The sequence below is a fragment of the Drosophila arizonae genome, chromosome 3, assembly GCF_054131065.1.
Source record: "Drosophila arizonae isolate 15081-1271.41 chromosome 3, UAZ_ARI_1.0, whole genome shotgun sequence".
NCBI lineage: Eukaryota > Metazoa > Arthropoda > Insecta > Diptera > Drosophilidae > Drosophila > Drosophila arizonae.
Window position 1 is genome coordinate 2,590,658 of NC_142923.1, and position 20,122 is coordinate 2,610,779.

The window sequence follows — 20,122 nt, forward strand, 5'->3', positions numbered from 1 at the left end:
GGCAGAGCATTGCTGCTCTTGCATGTGATTTGCTCTAGTTGAAAAAAATGTGCCTTGCCTTCAGGGCACTTGCTGCTTTTACGATAGATATATGTTTATACATATATAAGAATATATGTCTTCTTCTTCTTACACTTTGCTGTCGCCAGTCGTTGTTGTTGTTGTCGCTGACAATTGGCCAAGCGCCAATGATTTTTATACATTTTTTCCCAACTGTCATTGCCTTTTGCTATTTCTCTCCCAGCGTGCGCCATTTTTGTCTTTTATTGTATTTTCCCCCATCTTTTATAAATATTTTCTATATTTTTCTAAATATTTATACACATATTTATAAGTATAGATAAATAAAATATATATTCTATACCCTGCAGTTAGAGACTTACTACGTATTTTACTTGGAATTGTTACGAGTAAGAATGCTGCGGTCAGGTCTTCCCAACTGCACCATACTCATTAGTCAAAGATTTTGACAAAATCAAATCAAATCAATTTATGCATATGAATATTTATATGCATGAATATTTATATGCATATATATTTTTAATAATTTAAAAAAAAAAAAAAAAAAAAAAACAGGATAGATTAACTCTTTAGTAGAGATGTAATTATATACATTCACAATACATTTATACATTTATAATTATACACAACTCAGATCATTTGTACAGGGTATCTTCTAGTCATATAAAACCATATAGATCATTTTCATTATCTATATTTCTCCTCTCACTCTAGCCGCTGGTTTTATTTATTGTTTTTACAATTTTCGTTTTCACTTTTGTTTTTGGTTTTTGTTATTTTTTTTTTCTGTTTCGTTTGATTTGCTTTTCGCTTATCGCTGAGTTTTATTTTTGTCTAGTTCGTGGACAATTTTTTTGTTTTTCTATTTATATTCTTTTTATACCCTGAACCCATTTTCAATGGGAAATCAGGGTATAATGGTTTTGTGAAAAAGTATGTAACGGGCAGAAGGAGGCGTGGCAGACCCCACAAAGTATATATATTCTTGATCAGCGTGACGAGCTGAGTCGATATAGCCCTGTCCGTCTGTCCGTCCGTCCGTCCGTCCGTCCGTCCGTCCGTCCGTCCGTATGAGTGCGTCGATCTCAGAAGTTATAAGAGCTAGAGAGCTGAAATTTGGCATGCATACTCGTGTGTACCATACGCAGTACGAGTTTGCTTTATTTTTTCGATAAATCGTCCGATAACTTTTTTATCGAGAATAATCGAAAAATTGATTTTGTTTTTTTAGCCTAATTTGAGCATTTTTAGACCTGGAGTCTTCAAATTTGTGTTGTATATAAAGTTAATAGATACAAAGATTTTGTAATTTACAGATTTTGGATACCACGCCCCCTTCGCCCCCAATTTGTAAAAAACGCATTTCAAGTACTAGAGACTTGTGCTTTAGAATGTACACACATATTTACCATATGATTACACTCTGAAAGTTTCATTAAGATCATATGTTTAGAAAAGAAATTATTCGACAAATAAATTCTCATAATATTGCGCAGCCCAAGCGCAGTCGCTGCTTACTGCGCAGTTAGCAGAGCGCGTGCTTATAAGTGCATGTGTATGTATGTGTGCATAAAAGAAGTGCAGAATGATTAGAATATATGCTTAGAGGGTTCAGGGTATCTCCTAGTCGAGCAGTCTCGACTAGAGTCTTCTTACTTGTTTTTTTTGTTTTTGCTCTCATTTTATTATGATTTTGTTGTTATTTCGTGATAAGAATATTAAGCGCCATATCATGGAGCTTGTATTTCTGCTTCTTGCTCGAGCAGCTGATAAGATTCGCCTGACGAAAAGACGTCAGCGTCTACAGCGGCGTCTAAAGACTGCGCTATATATAATATACAAAGAAATATATTTATGTATATATAATCCATCCATATTTCATTGAAAAAGCAGTGCTACCCCTCGCGAGTGAAGGTCAGTGCTAGATGTCAGCAGTTGTCACCAAATGGGCCGCATCATCATCATCATCATCACCATAATCATTATGATTATCATCATTATTGTGATCTGGCAGCTTTGTCATGGCACTGTGGCAACCCCCCGGGTTAATTATGCGTGTCAAGGAGCGTGTCAAACGCTTTGAACTTCATATTAGATCAATTTGAACGTTTAGTATTATCTTCCGACTTGAGTTTTATTGCTGGATGATAATTAGGATTGAGATTAGGCTGTTTTTGAACTTCAGTAGCTTTATTTTGTTATTTGTTTACTTCCAAATGTGAATTGCGATGCTTATCGGACGCACTTTGAAATTCGCTTCGATTGAGATTAATTTTTGTTGTTCTTCTCTTCTATTTCGGGGTAAATGTATACTTAAAATATCAGGGTTATTTCGTTAGACTTTGTTTGTGTTACATATTAGTTCTTAATGGGTCACACGTGGCGCTCTCCAAGGGAGAAATATCTGTGTCAAGAAACTGGAACGTATTTCAGTTCTGACTAGTAATCCGACAGTCCCAACTTATTGAAAATAGAAAAACAGAGTAAAATTGATCTACATGATATATTTTGAAGTTCATACAGAGATTATATATACATAGATATGTACATATATAGACTCTGCATATCATATCGTTTTGACTTCGCTTTATTATGTATTTCAGTAAATTTTTAACTTACAAAAAACATTCCAGTTTTAGTTGCTTCCTAGTTCCCAGATGGCACAAGCTCTATTAACTTTAAGTACCCATAAAATGTTATTGTTTCTGGTTGTCTAGACACATTTGTATTTACATTTAGTAGATAATATTAACTAATTTTTACAATTTATGTGCAGCTTTTTTATGGATTTGAGAAGAAAAATGAGAGCTAAAATAAATAGAATACTTATGATAGTTGATAAATATGTTTATGTGTATCGTTGTATATATATTATAGTATATAACATATTGTATACATGATTAATAAGATACAAATATATGATATATTCATAATATCCATCTGGTATTCACTCTACTTAAAATTATTTCCCATTGTTGATTTATAAATTACAAAGCTCTCAACTAATTTTATGTGATGTTTTGTCTCATTCTATTTCCAGGTATGTTCAGCACTTCAATTACAGGCTGCATGAGGCAGATGAAGAAAAAGAATAGGAGAAGAACATGCCCCTCCCACTTGCCCCATGCTGTTGCACTGTGGCAACTATGTAGCTTGCTGCGAGCCATTCATCTATGCCAATGTTTTGGGCTTTGCAGCTCCATTTCAGCGCTGCATGTGCAGCATGTGGCATGCCACTGCGCGCTGTCGTCTTTTGTGTCATTTGCACACAAATGACAGTCGCCTCGTACATTTCCGGTTCTAAATGCGTAAGTCTAGTCAAATTAAGGCAAACTTCGTTGCCAACGTTCGCTTCTCGGACAAGTGAAAGATAAAAGTCGCGAGTCGCCACTGTCGTCTTAAGCCACAGCGTGCAACATGTTGCAGCCACATCTGCATGTGTCCCTGTCTCTGTGACATGCCTGGCACTTACTGCAAAACACCTGCTCATCTGCCTGTTGCATGCAAAATGTTGCAATTAGATAAGCAGAAATTGTTATGTTGACATAAAAAAAAAACAACAAATTAGACGCAATACAGTTGCCTTGCTATATGCAACTGCCACAGCTTGACCAAAAAAAAAAATTAGTTAGAGTGCGCGACTAACAGATACCTGAACTTTTCCGAAAGATGCTTTTGTTTCGTGAAGTAAGCTATAATATGGAAGATGTGTTATTGTATTACTTGGCTTCTATGAGTGCGTTTCAGGTCGTAATTATGATATCTGATTTCATAATATATTCTTCATCATCATCATAGGAACCCATATAGAACACTGGCTGCCTCTCGCTTAAAAACTTGTTTAAACTTTGATCGGTAATGAAGAACTAAGGAAGGCAAAAAACTGATGTTAGCAAAGATATATGATTTATGAAAATATATATTTATAGAAAATTATTAAGCAGAATTTATCTATCGCCCTGGTAGGTGCCTTTATGTGTATAAAGAAACAGACAAAAAGACGTACCAATATATGGATAGTTCTTTTTATCTGCTTGTTCACCTGTAGCAGCTGCCTTAACTAGAGAGAGAGAGACCTTGAATAAATCAATGAAGTTTATTATTTTTATGGATCATATTCAAATATTCCTACATCCATGTATTTTATATATGTTACATATATTGGTATACTTGCAATATACCCTGTTTGCTTGATTCGAATGGGATCAGCGCATATTAAAAATAAAAATCCAGGCAAAGATCTGGACATGTCGTGTGCCATTATTTGCGCTCAAGTGCAACTCAGCTGTCAGCTCAAAGCTCGTCTCACTGTGCACAGTCTCTAACTGTACCCCGCTCTTACTCTACCTATCCCTCTCGCACTCAGCCTATCTCACACATTAAGCGCAACGCGTTTGCAATTAGTTTGCAATTGGGCCGTGAGACTAGCGCCAAAAGCCTACAGCTCATTAAGCCACTCAACAACAACAACAACAACATTAACAGCGACACCTAGCGCTAAAATATCAAAACGTGAAATACACGAAATTAAATTACAAGTTCCGCTTTTTGGCTTCGGGTTTCGGTTTCGGTTTCGGTTACAGTTTCGGCTCTTACGAATGTTACTTCGTTTGCTGTTTTAGTAACCCAAATGTTATTATTTTTTTTTTATATTATTTTTCGCCCGCTTCTTCTTCTTCTCCACTCGACTGTTGTGTTTTTTTGTTTGTTAACTGAGCTTTGGCCTGCGGCTAGTCGCATGTGTCTTAAAGTACCAAACGCGCTAGATAGTTTATGTTAATGATCATTATGACGTCGCACAGTGGGTAGAGGTAGCATGGGTACAATTCTATTTATTTTAATTATTATTATTATATTTTCGAGTTTCAATATATGTAAATTTTAGATATATATCTTATCAGTTAGAACTAGTTCAAATGCATTGAACTTGAACTTGAATTTGAACATTGTGTTGACTGGAGTGTTAGCATAACTTAACAGCTAAATCGAAGCCATTAGCCATGAGCGTTTGTTTATGAGCTTGGCACCACTGTGCGCACTGTGGAGCTTGGTCAATTGGCGACGGCATTTGGCGGTCGCTGCGTGTGGCTGCTCTCTCAAAGCAACGTTTAAATGTTAATAATTTTTATTGTCGGCGTTGATGTTGCTGTTGTTGTTGTTGTTGTCGACAGGGCCGATGATAATGCTAATGGCTCGTTCGTTTGTTGGGTCATTGTCTGGTCATTGGCCGCGCGACAAAAGTTTTGCACACATCAAGAAGAAGCAGAAGAAGCAGAAAAAGAAGTGGAAGTCGACGAAGAAGTGGAGGACGAGAAGAAGAAGGTGACACACACAGCAATGCTGACGACAAATGCCGGGAGCTAAAAGTTTGAAGTTGCAGTTGGACGCCAAAAACAAATGTTAAGCAATTGATTTATGGTCAGCATAAGAATTATTATTATTACTGCTAGTAATATGCAGCTAGTCGATTCACCATAAAAGCTTTAGTATCTATTGCTATATCTATTATAGCTGCGACCAAATCCAAAGGTTTTTCTATTTGACATTGATTTGAGTTTCCGCAACAAATGCAAATGGCAAAATGGCAAATGGTTAATTAAAATATTTACAACAACAAGCCAATTCTGCGAGTCAATCAAAACCTGCACTTGAAGTGCACACAGTAAATATATATTCATATATATATGTAGAGTATCTATATCGCATAGATATTTCAGTGTAGAGCAAAACAAGTCTCGTAGAATGCAATTAACAAATCAAAAGCAACAAGACATCACAATCAGGCGCACAAGCAGTCCACGGCAGGCATGAATATCGAGCTTGAGATGCAGGTATAGATGCAAAGGAGGATACAGAAGGAAAGATATAGATATTAGTTCAGCTACAGCCTTAGATGTAGATATGGATAACAATAAACAAAAAGATGGAGATAGAGATACCTCTATGTATACAGATAGATACATAGAGATACTTAGATACAGATCCAAAGATACAGATACATAAATACAGATCCAAAGATACATAGATACAGATACATAGATACAGATCCAAAGATACAGATACATAGATACAGATTCAAAGATTCAGATACAGATACAGAAACAGATACAGATACAGATACAGATACAGATACAGATACAGATACAGATACAGATACAGATACAGATACAGATACAGATACAGATACAGATACAGATACAGATACAGATACAGATACAGATACAGATACAGATACAGATACAGATACAGATACAGATACAGATACAGATACAGATACAGATACAGATACAGATACAGATACAGATACAGATACAGATACAGATACAGATACAGATACAGATACAGATACAGATACAGATACAGATACAGATACAGATACAGATACAGATACAGATACAGATACAGATACAGATACAGATACAGATACAGATACAGATACAGATACAGATACAGATACAGATACAGATACAGATACAGATACAGATACAGATACAGATACAGATACAGATACAGATACAGATACAGATACAGATACAGATACAGATACAGATACAGATACAGATACAGATACAGATACAGATACAGATACAGATACAGATACAGATACAGATACAGATACAGATACAGATACAGATACAGATACAGATACAGATACAGATACAGATACAGATACAGATACAGATACAGATACAGATACAGATACAGATACAGATACAGATACAGATACAGATACAGATACAGATACAGATACAGATACAGATACAGATACAGATACAGATACACATATCTATACAGCTTCAGCATTATTCAAGTTTAAGATACTTTTGAGAGTGCACTGGAAATTAGCGCTACAATTATCATTGATACGCCTGACAGCTGCCAGTTGAGCCAAATGCTTAAGTCATTCACTACGTCAGTCGCTCAGTCAGTCAGTAAGTCCGTCAGTCAGTCAATCAATCATTCGCCTTTACTTTGGAGGCAGCTCTTGATAAATGGCCTTCGCATTGTGGCAAACCGACGCGTGCGACTGTCTCACAGCACATTTATCTAACGTGTAGACGGTTCTATATCTATATATACAAATATTTGTATATACATACATATAAATACATTCGCAAACAGATCTTAAGACTCAAATGGAGCTCAACATCGGCTGCGACTCGACTCGACTTGACATAACTCAATCTGACTTGACTCGACTCGATTCCTTCGCTTGCGTCGCAGTTGCGAAAATCAAAGCAATTCATTGATTTTTTTGCAACAAACGGAAAAAAACAGTTTCAAGTTCAGTTGATCATCAATCAGCAGAGCGACAAGTGGTAGCGCGAAAATAAAAAGATCGACGACTACCTAGATGCACTATGAAAAATATAAAATGAAAAGAAAGTGTTGAAATCTGTAGAAGATCATTAATTACAGGGAACGATAACAGTTTCGATAACTGATGACTGATTTGGCTCTGTGCTTATGATGCAAATGATATATGTTAGAGAGTGTAGTTTTGACTATAGATAATAGACATTCAATACTTGAATGTTATATGAATGTTATATGCAATAGCATGGCGCATGGATCAAAGCTCCGAAAAAACCATAGGCCAAATATAGCAAAAGTATAAGCTAAGCATGGCGTCTAGTACATCCATATAACTATATAGTTATTGGACTGTTATCTATTTTTGGTCGTATTTATGATTCAGTTTAAGACCTCCATGAATAATGCGCCATAAAAATATGCATAATTCGAGGATCTAATTAAGAGACCACATTTCAGCAATATTAGAGCAATAACAAACGCATAAAAGACCAGACAGACACGGGGAATATATAAATATGGCTACACATGAGCGGTACAAATGGGTAATGCGCAAATAGCAGTAGCTGCATGTTAAATATTTACAAGCAGATTGTAAATGAAGAGTAAATTGGTTATATTGGGGTTATATACATATATGTATGTATAAATAAATATATGTATATATGTATATATATAAAAGCAGGGAAGATTTTATATTATTTATATATTTGTAAAATGTTTTATATATATATGTCAACTTCATGTCAAGGAATTACAATGAGCTTCCAAGCGCATTGTAAATGTTAATGTCTTATATGAATATGCATATCAAATGCATATGATATTAATTATAATTTTTGACAAGTTGTTTTCAAATGTGCATCTAACCCGTTTATCTCAGCGTACTTATCAATAGGGCATAGACATAGACGGTGCGCGTGTGCAAATATGTTTAAGAGGTACAGTCGGTTAGTCAGTCAGTCAGTCAGTCAGTCAGTCAGTCAGTCAGTCAGTCAACTAATTTAGCAGCTTGTCTGGCCCAGACGCCAACATAAAAATACAAATAAAATAGAATTTGTCTGCTGAAAATTAACAAAAAGTTTTAAAGTATTTTAATTATAAATATATATAGATTCAGCATAGAGGTTAGATATATGTATGTATATGTACGGCTACTTATACCACAGACAGTTGGACAAACAGCCGTCGCTGTATGTAAACATCAAAGCGAATTGTCTGGACGGCTGCCTCGTTGTCTGATCGACAGCTCAACTCGAAATTCATTTATTTTATTCTTTTCTTTCGCTACTCGATTTGATTTGTAGCTGCTTCTACGCAATTTTCCAGCAAAGTGCAAAAATAAACAAAGACCAATAGAGATGGAGGAGAGTCGGACTGAGAGAGAGAGAGAGCGAGAGAGAGGGAGAGATAGGTTGCTTGTTTGCTTTGCTAATTTATTTTCGAATATGATGTAGAGCTTTTAAAATAAACAACAAACCAAAAGGCAAAAACTTTGACAGCTAAAGACTGAATGAATGAGACAACGAAAGATAAAGAGAGTCAGAGAGAGAGAGGGAGAGGGAGAGTTCGATATAGGGAGAGCCACCTTTATACGCGATTAGATTTACTCAAAAAATAATGCTCATACGACGCATTGACCGATAGCCCGCTACTGTTAGCCAAGGTCACATTGTTTCTAATTCTTATTCCTTTATTCTAATACTTTTCTTGTATTTGTTTTTTGATTTTGTCGGTCTTTTGTCTGAAGTTTGTTTCGCGGGTACTTTTCCGCCATTAACACCGAAAGAAAAAAACCTATTCATAATGCGACCCGAGGTCCCAGGTGCTAACAATGGCGCTAATGAATGACACGTTTCCAACAGACACTGCAGACATGCAGTAAACGCGTGGACAAAACCCAAGCCAAGAAGTTGAAGTGGTAGCAGAAGGGTAGAGGAGGAGCAGAGGAGTACAGAAGGTAGAATTATAAAAATTTTGCAAATTTTGGCGACATTTTGAAATTAATGATAAAAAAAAGTAGAGCAGTAGAACGGATTGTAAAAAAGGAATCTTTAACTGAAGTGAAAGAAACTTCAACTTGAATATATATATTATGATATAATATATAATGAAGGAGTTTTAAAAATAGCGTTTAATGAGAGAATTTTTAAACTCAATATCATCTTTCGTGTATCGAACCAATATATCTTCTAAAGAAAGAAGTTAAAGAACCTCAGTATGACATATAATGAAAGAGTTTTCAACTAATAGAATAGTTTATCAAAGAATGTACGAATTTGATAAGAATCATTTAATAATATAAAAAATTCCTAACTTTAATATTAGATATAATGTAGGAATTTTCGACATATAAAGAAGGAACCTTCAGCTTCAATGTAATTCTCACTAAATGAATCTTTAAGAACGAAAAGCTAGATTAAATATTTTACCTAGTTCACAGCTCAAAGTCCAGCAATAAAATTTCACAGCGTTATCCATGGCGCTTGCCACACGTTGCGTTTGTGTTTTTGTTATCTTGATGCGATGTGCGATAATCAATCAACAGGCGACAATAACAATGGCATACAAGTGTCGATGACGTCATGGCTGGCACTGCAGTGCCGCAGTCAATGAGAGAGAACGACAACAAGAAGGAGAAGGAGAAGGAGAAGGAGAAGGAGAGGTAGCAGTTGCTGGGGTCAAGCGTGCGCGCAAAGTGCACGCTAGGTGGCGCTGGCGCTCATGTCTAGACTTTGTTTTGACTTTTTAGCTTGATATGCTAATTGATATGGCAGCAACTTTTACAGTTTCAGTGTAGTTTTTTCATTTTTGTTGTTTTTTTTTTTTTTTTTTGCAACTAAGTATTTGTCTAATTTGAAAATTGCAATGGCCTCCGTCTTGATACTGTTGTTGTTGCTGTTGCAGTTTTGCTAGCCCTCCCCTTTTTGCACGCACATTCAATTTGCAGTGGTTCTAACTGTAAACACGACTCGTCAGCGACAGCGTCGTCATGTCTGGCCTAGCTGTGAGAACACACACAGAGTGAACGAGAAGAAGAGCGCGAGAGAGTGACAGAGAGGGAGAGTCGTGACGTGCGGGGGGCGGGCAACGAACTCAGTTGTTGTTGTAGTTGTTGTTGCTGCTGCGGCTCCTCGACATGAATATGAAACGTATGCAAAATGAAGGGAAACGCGAGCAACTTTTGCAATTTACAGATTGTGGCGCTGTGGCGGCGGAAGACAGCGAGAGAGAGAAAGAGAGTAAGAGGGGGGAGGGAAGAGATAGAGAAAGGGGCAGTGGTATCGCTTAGTTGCTGCTTTTAGTAGAGAGTTTTTTTTTTTTTTTTTTGCTATTTTTGTTTTTGTCATGGCATTGGCTTGTCAGAAACTGCTCCGCCATTGTAATGCATTGTTGTTGCGATTGCTGCTGTTGCTGCTGCTGCTGCTGCCAGTCGCTTTATTTATTTGTTCAACATTTCATGTATTTTGTTATGCGCTGCCTGCAGCCTGCAGCAGCAGCACCAAAAACAACAACAACAACAGCATTCACATCAACTGAGCTGCGTTAACTGATGGCAGTAACTGTGATGCTGCTGCTGCTGCAGTTGCTGCTGCTGCTGCTGCTGCTGCTGCTGCTGCTGCTGCTGCTGCTATCGCTCCCTTACTTCAATTAATTGGCAAATGTGCTGGCAACATGACAGCTTTATTGTCATTAGGCATAAAAGGGGCGTGGCTGGCCACAAAAATCCATTATGCTTGCATACTCTATACCCTGTATATAGTGTGTATAGTTCTAATAGGATATATGCAATATAAGTTTCATTTACCATATCAGAAAGGGTGATCTATTTTATACCCTGCACTGATTAGCTGTGGGGTATGTGAGAGTATAGAGATATATTGCCATAAGGAATTACAGGGTCATAACTGTCTATCCTGTAGGGAGTGCAGTAAAATACTTCTGTAGCAGAGGATTATAGGCCATACAAATTAATGCGAATTAATCAATAGGATTATTAGAAATGTTACTGCAATTTCAAAAATAATATGTAAGCATGTATCGATATTCATCAATTTTAAATGGAGTAGATTCCTATAGAGCAGAGGAATTGCATTTATTGCCGTCAATTCCGCATTATTAATGATTAGAAAAATAAATAACTAATCATTAGATATGTAATCTAGCTCCATTTTAGGCTGCTTATACTATATGGGATATTTGATAGTCAGATACTTTTCAGTTTATTATGACATACATAGCGGAAAGGCAACTTTTGCAGCAGACGTTGGGTTTTAATAATTAACGATGCAACTTAGACTAACTCATGTCTGTTATAGGGTACCTGATAGTCGGATACATTTGTAAAGAATTGACATTGCAGCTATTCTGCTTTAAGTCTTTACAATTGAATATTGATATCAAGCTTAAATAAAGATTTAAAAAGGCAATAAATCTTAAGATATGGTTGACTTTAGAGGGTATCTATGAGTCAGATACATTCTCTCAACACTCTCGCGCTGCTCAGCAGCATGTTGCCAGCACTGCTGCAACATTGATGCATCTGCCGCTGTTGCCTTTGCTCTATCGCTCGTTCACACTCTCGCTGTTTGTCACTGTGTCTGTGTGTGTGTGTGTGTAGCTGTGCCCTGGGGCACTTTTCTTATTTATTTGCGTTATTTATTTCTTGGCGCTGCTTTCGCTTTTGGCAGCGCCAGACGCCAGCGTCGCTCTTGTTGCTGTTGTTTGCATTTGTGACAAAAATAAATGCGCTGGCATTAATTTGCCGTCTGCAATTTTTGCCAGTGGCCAGCGGGCACCAAACTCTTCCTGTCCCACTCACACCTCAGGCCCTCCCTCATTCTCTCTCTCTTACACTCTCTCCCTCTCTTTCTCTGTCACTGTCTTTCCTTTGCTCTTTCACTCTTGCTGCAATCAGAAATTCAAGCGAAATGCAAATGTTTGACAACGAACTTTTCCCTAGTTGCTGTCGTTGTTGTTGTTGTTGTTGTTGCTGCTGCTGCTGCTGTTGCTGTCGTTGTTGTTGCTGCTGGCTGAGTCAGCGAACAGTTTAGCAATATGTTAAGAACTTTAGACTTAAGTCTATGCGATTATTTGTATGGCGCTATGCAGCAGTTGCTATTGCATTTAGCTTAACTGGCAAACAAAACTAAACGCAAGACAAAAAAAAAAACAAAAGCATGGAAAAAAGATAAACTAAGCAATAAATTGAGTGAGTGAGATAATATGGCTTAAATTGCCAGATTGTGGCCAATGAAAATCTATTATTAAAGAGAGCGGAAAAACAAACAAACGGAAATAAAATTTTAGCTTACAGAGTCGAAGTATAGTCGATTGTTCCTCAGGATACAGGGTATCTGTGAAGCCTAAAATAAATTAAAAACAATTTTGAACAAGTTGTTTAAAAAGATTTCAAAGGCTAAGAAATTCTTGATTTATTTATAACATAAAATTGGACACAATTCTCCATCGAGTAATGAAGATATTCCCAATCAAGGTTTTACCACTGAATATTTTTAGTAAAAATATCCAAGATATTTTAGAACTTGTGTAAATATTTTAAATTTCAATTCATATATTAAAGTAAAAGTTTACACAATAAATTTTCTAAAGAAATTCAGAATTTCAATGAAAATTTTCGTTTATGCTGGAAAAACTTTTTGGTTGCTAGCACAGCTCTAGAGGATTCTCTGGCCTCCCTAGACACATGCTTGCCACAGAATAATAAATTATAATCAGAAGGGGAGCAGGAAAAAAATGAATGGGGGGACGAGCTGTGCGAATCGCAAGAACAAATACGTTAAAGCCAACAGGCAGGCCATACTTGCTTTGAGCCTTTTGGCCAGCCAAAGTTTTGTGGTTGCAAAAGGCTTAACGACTTTCAAAGGTGTCAGCCAAGCAAACAAATTTGGCCCGCAAAGCGACGGAGGCAACAGCAGCGGCGGCGGCGGCTGCAGCGGCAGCGGCAGCAGGTGGCATGCAACAAGCGGCAGTCAGCATTAAGCAATTGCGGCAACTGCGGCCATTGGCTGTGCAAACACGTGTAAAGTCAAAGCAACAGGCCAACAAACGGGGCCAACAAACGTGGCCAACAAACAACCAATCACAATAAACCAAAGCCAACCAAAGCAATGCAAAGCAAAGCAAAGCAAATCAAACAATGTCAAAGACAAAGAGACTAAAATACAAAGAGTTGTGCGTAGTGCTTGCTCCGTCAGTCAGTCAGTCACTCAGTCAGTCAATCAATCAGCTAGTCAGCTAGAGGAATGACCGAACAAAGCGAATATTATATGCAGAGAGCACTCTTTGCATATGCTTTGTCAGTCACAAAGTCAGTCAATCCGTCAGTCAACCCAATAGTTGGTCAAAGAGCGTCAAAGGGCATGTTTTAGCTATGGAGAATAAAATAGTGATTGCACTAAGCTCTGTCGGTTAAACAGTTAGTTAAACAGCTAGTTAGATAATAGAGAGAGATAGTTATAACAATAGAGATTGAAAGAGTGAAAAAGCGAGCAAGGCCTCTGCCTTTCAATCTCTTTGAAAGGTATTTTAAAAATATAATTCAATTTGACGTATCAATCAATCAATAACTATATCAATCACATAGTCATTGATATTAAAGGGCGTACGAAGACAGAATGTCAAAAGAAAGAGAGAGAGACGGAAGGCAATTGACTGTCAATACTTTGCCTTTACTCAATCTGCGTCAATCAGTCAGTCAATCACTTATTTATGCTCACAATATGCTTAAGAAATCATTGGCTACTAAAATAAAGTACAAGCTCTCTTCCATATCTTCAACCTATCAATCCATCAATCATTCAGTCAATTTATCACCTGTGCATAATTGCTGACATTATGCTCAATTGCGGCTCGTGCCTATACCACAAAAAAAAAAGAACAACAACACAATAATAATGTCGTTAAAATGTAATCACTGAGCTTATCTTAAGCACACATCAGGCATATATGTAGATGTAATACATTGTATATACGTATATCTGTCTGTCTGTATATCCACTCATGCATTCATGTTTATCATATCAACATGACTCTACAAATCTAATCTCTAATGAGCTTTGTACTTAGCGTTTGATTCCTTTTGCTGTTTGCTGTGATAAAATCTATTCGTAGTTTTTGTTAGTGTTTGGATAGGTATGTGCCCCATAATGAGGGGGAATGCTCATAATAATATACGATATATCCTATAATTTCAGGTTTTTTTTATTATTTTCAAATTTATTTTTCTGCTAAGAATTGAATTCATTTCATTTTGCTGCAACGTTTTTCGAATTGATAAACCTTGAAACATAAATCTATTTATATTCAACTATTCATATTCGTGCAAATATTACGTATACGCCAGGCATGTCCATCAACAGTTGATGTAAATTTATGATCACGATTTATGCAATGTGCAAAAAATTAAATGAAGAAAAAAAAATCAAAAGAAAAATAAATGAAAATACTGTGTCACATTTTGTACGAACGAAAGAGATGGCATTAATAGAGCATACGAGTCAAATAGTCATAGAGATAGTAGAAATTTTGTCAAGCATTCACGCAGGACTAGGCTAGGCATTTAGAGACTGTGTGTGTGTGTGTGTGCTTGACAAAATTTATGAATATAACAGGAACAGCCGCAACAACAGCAACAACAACAACAACAACAACTAGAACTCGATGTGTCAGCAACTGCAACTGCAGCGCTTCTTTCGACCAGGTGGCGGTCCAATGCATGCGTTGGCAATTAAAACTGAAGTTTTGCACGCTACATTTAAAGCAACTGCAACAGCAGCAGCAGCAGCAGCAACAGCAGCAGCAACAGACACTGCCACAGCAGCAGCAACAATGTACAAATGCAAACGGCGGTCATAAAAATTTGTGGCAAGCGGCACACCGCTGCATGCAACATGGACAACGCGGCCTCAACTCATGTGGAATTGATGTGCCATGCCTCGCCTGTCATTCACTCGCTCACTCACTCACTCACTCGCTCACTCATTCACTCACTCAGTCAGTCAATCGTTCGCTTTTTGTTTGAACTTTGTTATCCATCTCCCTCTCTCCATCACTCCCTCTCGCTCTGTGGCACTTGCACATTAGCTGATTTGCAATTAAAAACCAAACACGTTTGTCGGCCCACCCACCAAGGCTCTGCTGCAGGCGTCGAGCTGTTGCTGCCACATCATATGCAGCCAAGGCCAACCACACGTGCTGCAACTGTGAGCCACACATGCATACGGCCAAAAAGATGTCATAAGCCAGACGTCTGTACCAGGCTGTCTTGATGCGGCCAGCGATGAGCGCCTGTGAACTATGAGAAAGCTAAATACATATGTGTACAGATTCGTTGAAGAAGGTGAGACAGACTTAAAAGGGGACTAAGATTGAAATTAAAGAGAATTGAGATGATAAGGAAATAACTGGTTCGATGATTCGATCCGATGAAATAGTAGTCACAGACTCGAATCTCTTGAAAAGCTTGAGAGATGCTTAAAATAGGATAGAAAATAATTGAGGTGATAAAGAAATATCTGCGGATATTCGATAAAATCGCATTAACAACCTCTAAAAACTTTAGAGATGTTTTAAATAGGACTGCGATAAATAGAATTGAGATGACAACAGTAATATGTAAAGAAATATCTGTAGAGATTCATTGAAATAGTCGTCACAGACTGGAATCTCTTGAATTCAGAATTTTGATAGGACTGCGATAGAAATGAAATAGAATTGAGATAATAAGGACAATATATTTTATAAGAAATATTTGTAGAGATGCACTGAAATAGTAGTCAAAGACTTGAATCTCTTGAAAAAATTGAGGACTAAGATGGAAACCTAATAGAATTGAGGTTAAAATAATAATTTGTTAGGAAATTTCTATAGAGCTTCATTAAAATAATTTGTCACAACGAATCACAAATCTCTTAAAAAGTTGATATAGGCTTGCAATAAGGCTTTTGATAAGAATGAAGCAAAATTGACAGAATAAAGAAATATATAAAATAAAATTCACACTGTCTTTTGAAGATCTAGCAGAGTAGTTTACTATATAATAACTCAGTCACTAACTTCACTCAATGTAACTGATATCGCTTCAACATCTCTTAAAATATTTTTAGTTTTGTTCAGCAACTCCTGCTCACGACTTGCTCACGTGCTCACGTGAGCATCTCTAAGATGCCAGCTCATAGTTTAGTATGCACATAGCTCGCTCATGTGTGTGTGTTGTGTGTATGTGTGTGTGTCGCATTGGCATTTGCATTGGCATTACATTTGGAGTTGGGCCGACTTAGTTGATTATCAGACTCAATGCCATTGTTGCAATTGTTGCTATTGCTGTTGCTGTAGTTGTTGCTGTTGCTGTTGTTGTTGCTGTTGTCTTCAGAGCCAGATCGATTTGTCTGCACAATGGCAAGCGCAAATGTCAATGCGACAGACAGGCTGAGCAGAGCAAATCAAGCCAAAAGCCGCAGCCCAAGCCAAAACGTGAGCTGGCAATTAAGTAAAACTTGGCTAGCTCACTGAAGACAAAGACGAGCATTGAAAGATTGATTGAAAGACTGAAGACCCGAAGGCCTAAGCGGCTAGAAGCCCGCAAGTCTTTGCCTTTGCCACATGTCACAATATGCCACATTGCAAATATTTGAATGACCCTCCCTCTGGCATGGTCCCCCCTTCCCTCACTCACTCTCGCGCTCTCTTCCCCTCTCTGCTTGCCTCTTTAAGTAGCTTTCCATATATGCAAGAGAATTGACTTTGATTAGTCTTATTTTTTTTACATACCCTGAACATATTGGAAGTGGCTAAAAGGGCATATTAGTTTTGCGAAAAGTGAATGTGAGGGGGAGAAGAAAAGGGCGTGGTAAAGTGAGATATAAGCTTGAAGTGAATATGCCTATGTATATAGAGTAGGTCGTTATGTTATTTATATAGGCAAAGGCGAAGTTCATGCAATGAATAGATATTTCTAGATGCTTCTCTTTATATGCCACATAGAATATTATTATATATAGTAGAATTTAAAATATCCATGCATTATCATACCTATTCTGTAGTGAGTGGTATATGAAGATTATTGCCTAGATGACTGAAAGATCAACTCCGATTAGGGTGCGGGGTATCTGCTAGTCGAGCACTGCCGTCCTCCAGTCGATGCTTTGCTAGTTTTGTTTTTGCACGCTGAGAATGTTGAAGAATTGTGTGACGAATGAGCATCAATATAGTCAAATGCCACAACTTGCGGCAAATGCAGCGGCAACTGCAGCAGCTACAGCAACTGCAACTGCAACTGCCACAGCAACAATCTGCAAACTGTGGCCAATTTGTGTAAAGTTTTTTCCATTTCCGGAGCAAATGGAAAAGAAAAGCGCGCGAAAATTCTGTGAGAAAAGTTTTCCAAGAAGCAAGTGATTGAAAGACTGACGAACGGACAAATGGACTGATTGACAGAGCGACTGACTGAATGATCAAAGATTTTAATCATTTAATTAAAGTTTGCATCATAAATGGTTTCAACGGAAAAATTGTTAATCCTAAAAAGAAGACGCAGAGAGTGAGAGAGAGAGAGGTAGATAGAGAGGGAGCGAAAGAGAGGGCGGCAAATGTCTGCGCACGCAATTTGTAAATTTGCTTTAATTACAGTGAAGCTCAAGTATAAGGCATTTGGAATTGCACTTGCACTTGGCATTGCGCACGCAATGAAAATATTTATGCACTATATACAGACGTACACACACACACACACACCCATGCAGACATTCATGTATCACAGATACAAATAAAAGATAGAAATGTATCTGCCAGATACCGCAATTACAACTTGTTTTATTGTGCGAATTGTGCGGCCATTTACATCAATCAAATTGTTGTCTGGCTGGTTAATAGTTGTTTGCTGGATTGTTGTTGTTGTTGTTGTTGCTGCTGTTGGTCAGCGATGCGCATTGGCTTAGCCACGCCCAGCTGGCCAAGCCCCCTCCAACTGTATGTCTAATTGCCGCTGGCTATGATATGTCTGCTCTAGCTCAACTTTCCAGGTGGCCAAAAGTAATTCAAGGTCTTTGCCAAGAGCTTGAGATAGTTTTTTTTTTGTTTGTGTGATAAAATGTGATTTTTTAAGAGCGTGAGATACTTTTCAGCTGCTTGAGATACTTTGATATAAATATGATTATTCTTTATTATATTTGAGATACTTTTTGTATACGTTTATGACGAATCCTTTTACAGACTTGAGATGCTTTTATGATGTATTTCGAGAGCATGAGATACATTTATACCGTTACATTTACACTGCTTAAGTTATTGCTTTAGAGACCGATTTGATATATTTTTGAAAGATGTATTCTGCGATTATTTTTATGCAAGTTGCAAATTGAAGATATTTTAAGAGTCTAAGACACTTTTCAGATATTTTCGCGAGCTTGAAATAGTTTTTATCTATTTCATAATAAGCGATTGAGATACTTTGGTATATTTTTGTTGTTTTAAAGATTGAGATAATTCTGTGGATATTATTTACTAATTTTGTGAGAGTCCAAGAGAGTTTCCTCTACAAATTCGCTAGATGCATTGTTCTCTACTCTTCTAGATCTATTTTCCTTTGTAGCTCCTAATTGAAGCATTGCCTTAAAGTAGCTCGAATGGCTATTACCTAATTGAAGTTGAGTGATTTAACAAGGCGAATAGAATTTGGTTTCATAGCCAGGCACAAATTTCGATTTTTGAGGGCGGTTGGGGCGGCTAGGTCGGGCAGGACATGGTGAACATGCCACAGTTGGGCATGTCCTGTGGCCAGCTGACAGCAGCAACAGCAACAACAACAGCAGCATTGGCATTGGCAAACAAAACACATAACTCAGCTGCCGCTGCAGCCGTTGCTGTTGTTGTTGTTGTTGTTGCTGTTGTTTGCCTCGCCTCGCCAGGATAATTTCTATGGCAGCCTCTGTGTCTGCACTCATCAGCAGTTGTCACTCGCCCCACTCTGCCTCTCGCTCGCTCGCTCTGCGTGTCCCTGTGCCATTTGCATGATAACGTGTTTATAATTTTGACCCAGTTTGTGGGCAGTCGACGGCAGTCGGCTTGCACTCCTTTGGGCCCAAGTTGTTGTCCACTTTGCTGCTGTTGGGAAAAGTGTGGCACAGATTTTCACAGAATTTCCCACAGTTATGTGGTCGAGCTGCGGGGCGCTCGGTGTGTGGGGCGTGGCACGGCATGGCATGTCTGTGCATTCCCGTTTGCCGTTGTCCTTAATTGCTGCGGGCCGATGTCCTTGCTGCAGCGGCTGCTGTTGAGATTAACATGTCGACTTTTTGGGCGACTGCCTGAGCAGCTCAGTCTGATTGCATTTCCTTCTCTTCCCTCTTTTCTCACCCCTCCCACAGACCACCATGACCCACTCAGAGTTCCTCTTTTCTGCAACATTTTGTGCGCCTATTTTTAGTGCGCCACGTTTTTATTTGACTTGGGCGCTAATTAATATTTCACTGCAGTCGCTGAACAAACAAAAACAATCAACGGGACTGAAGAGCGGCCAGAAAATGGCTGTGGGTAGCAGAAATCTGAATCTGTGGAGGCAGTGGGCGTGGTGGGGTGTGAGCATGCGGTAAAGATAGCAGCAGATCGTGACACGAATAGAAGGAAAAGGTAAAAAATGTGATTCAAAGAGTTATGTATTTAGGCATTATTAATTTATCGATAGTTTATGTTATCGATGACATTATAAAATCTTTGAATTGCATATTTTCAATTTATATCTAGAAGACGATGTGTAAGTGCAAATATG

At 37.9% G+C, this 20,122-nt stretch overlaps 1 protein-coding gene and 1 long non-coding RNA gene across 3 annotated transcripts in view; one reads left to right on the forward strand and one right to left on the reverse strand.

The window, feature by feature from the left end:
* Snoo (Sno oncogene) overlaps positions 1-20,122 on the forward strand; it is a 120,074-nt gene that overhangs the window by 21,781 nt on the left and 78,171 nt on the right. The window lies entirely within an intron of this gene.
* The window catches only part of LOC149269584 (uncharacterized), an 89,794-nt gene continuing 79,189 nt past the window's right edge, over positions 9,518-20,122 (reverse strand). For both annotated transcript variants that reach the window (XR_016269033.1, XR_016269034.1), the window contains one exon: positions 9,518-12,701. This is a non-coding gene — a long non-coding RNA (uncharacterized LOC149269584). The remainder of the gene's footprint in view (positions 12,702-20,122) is intronic.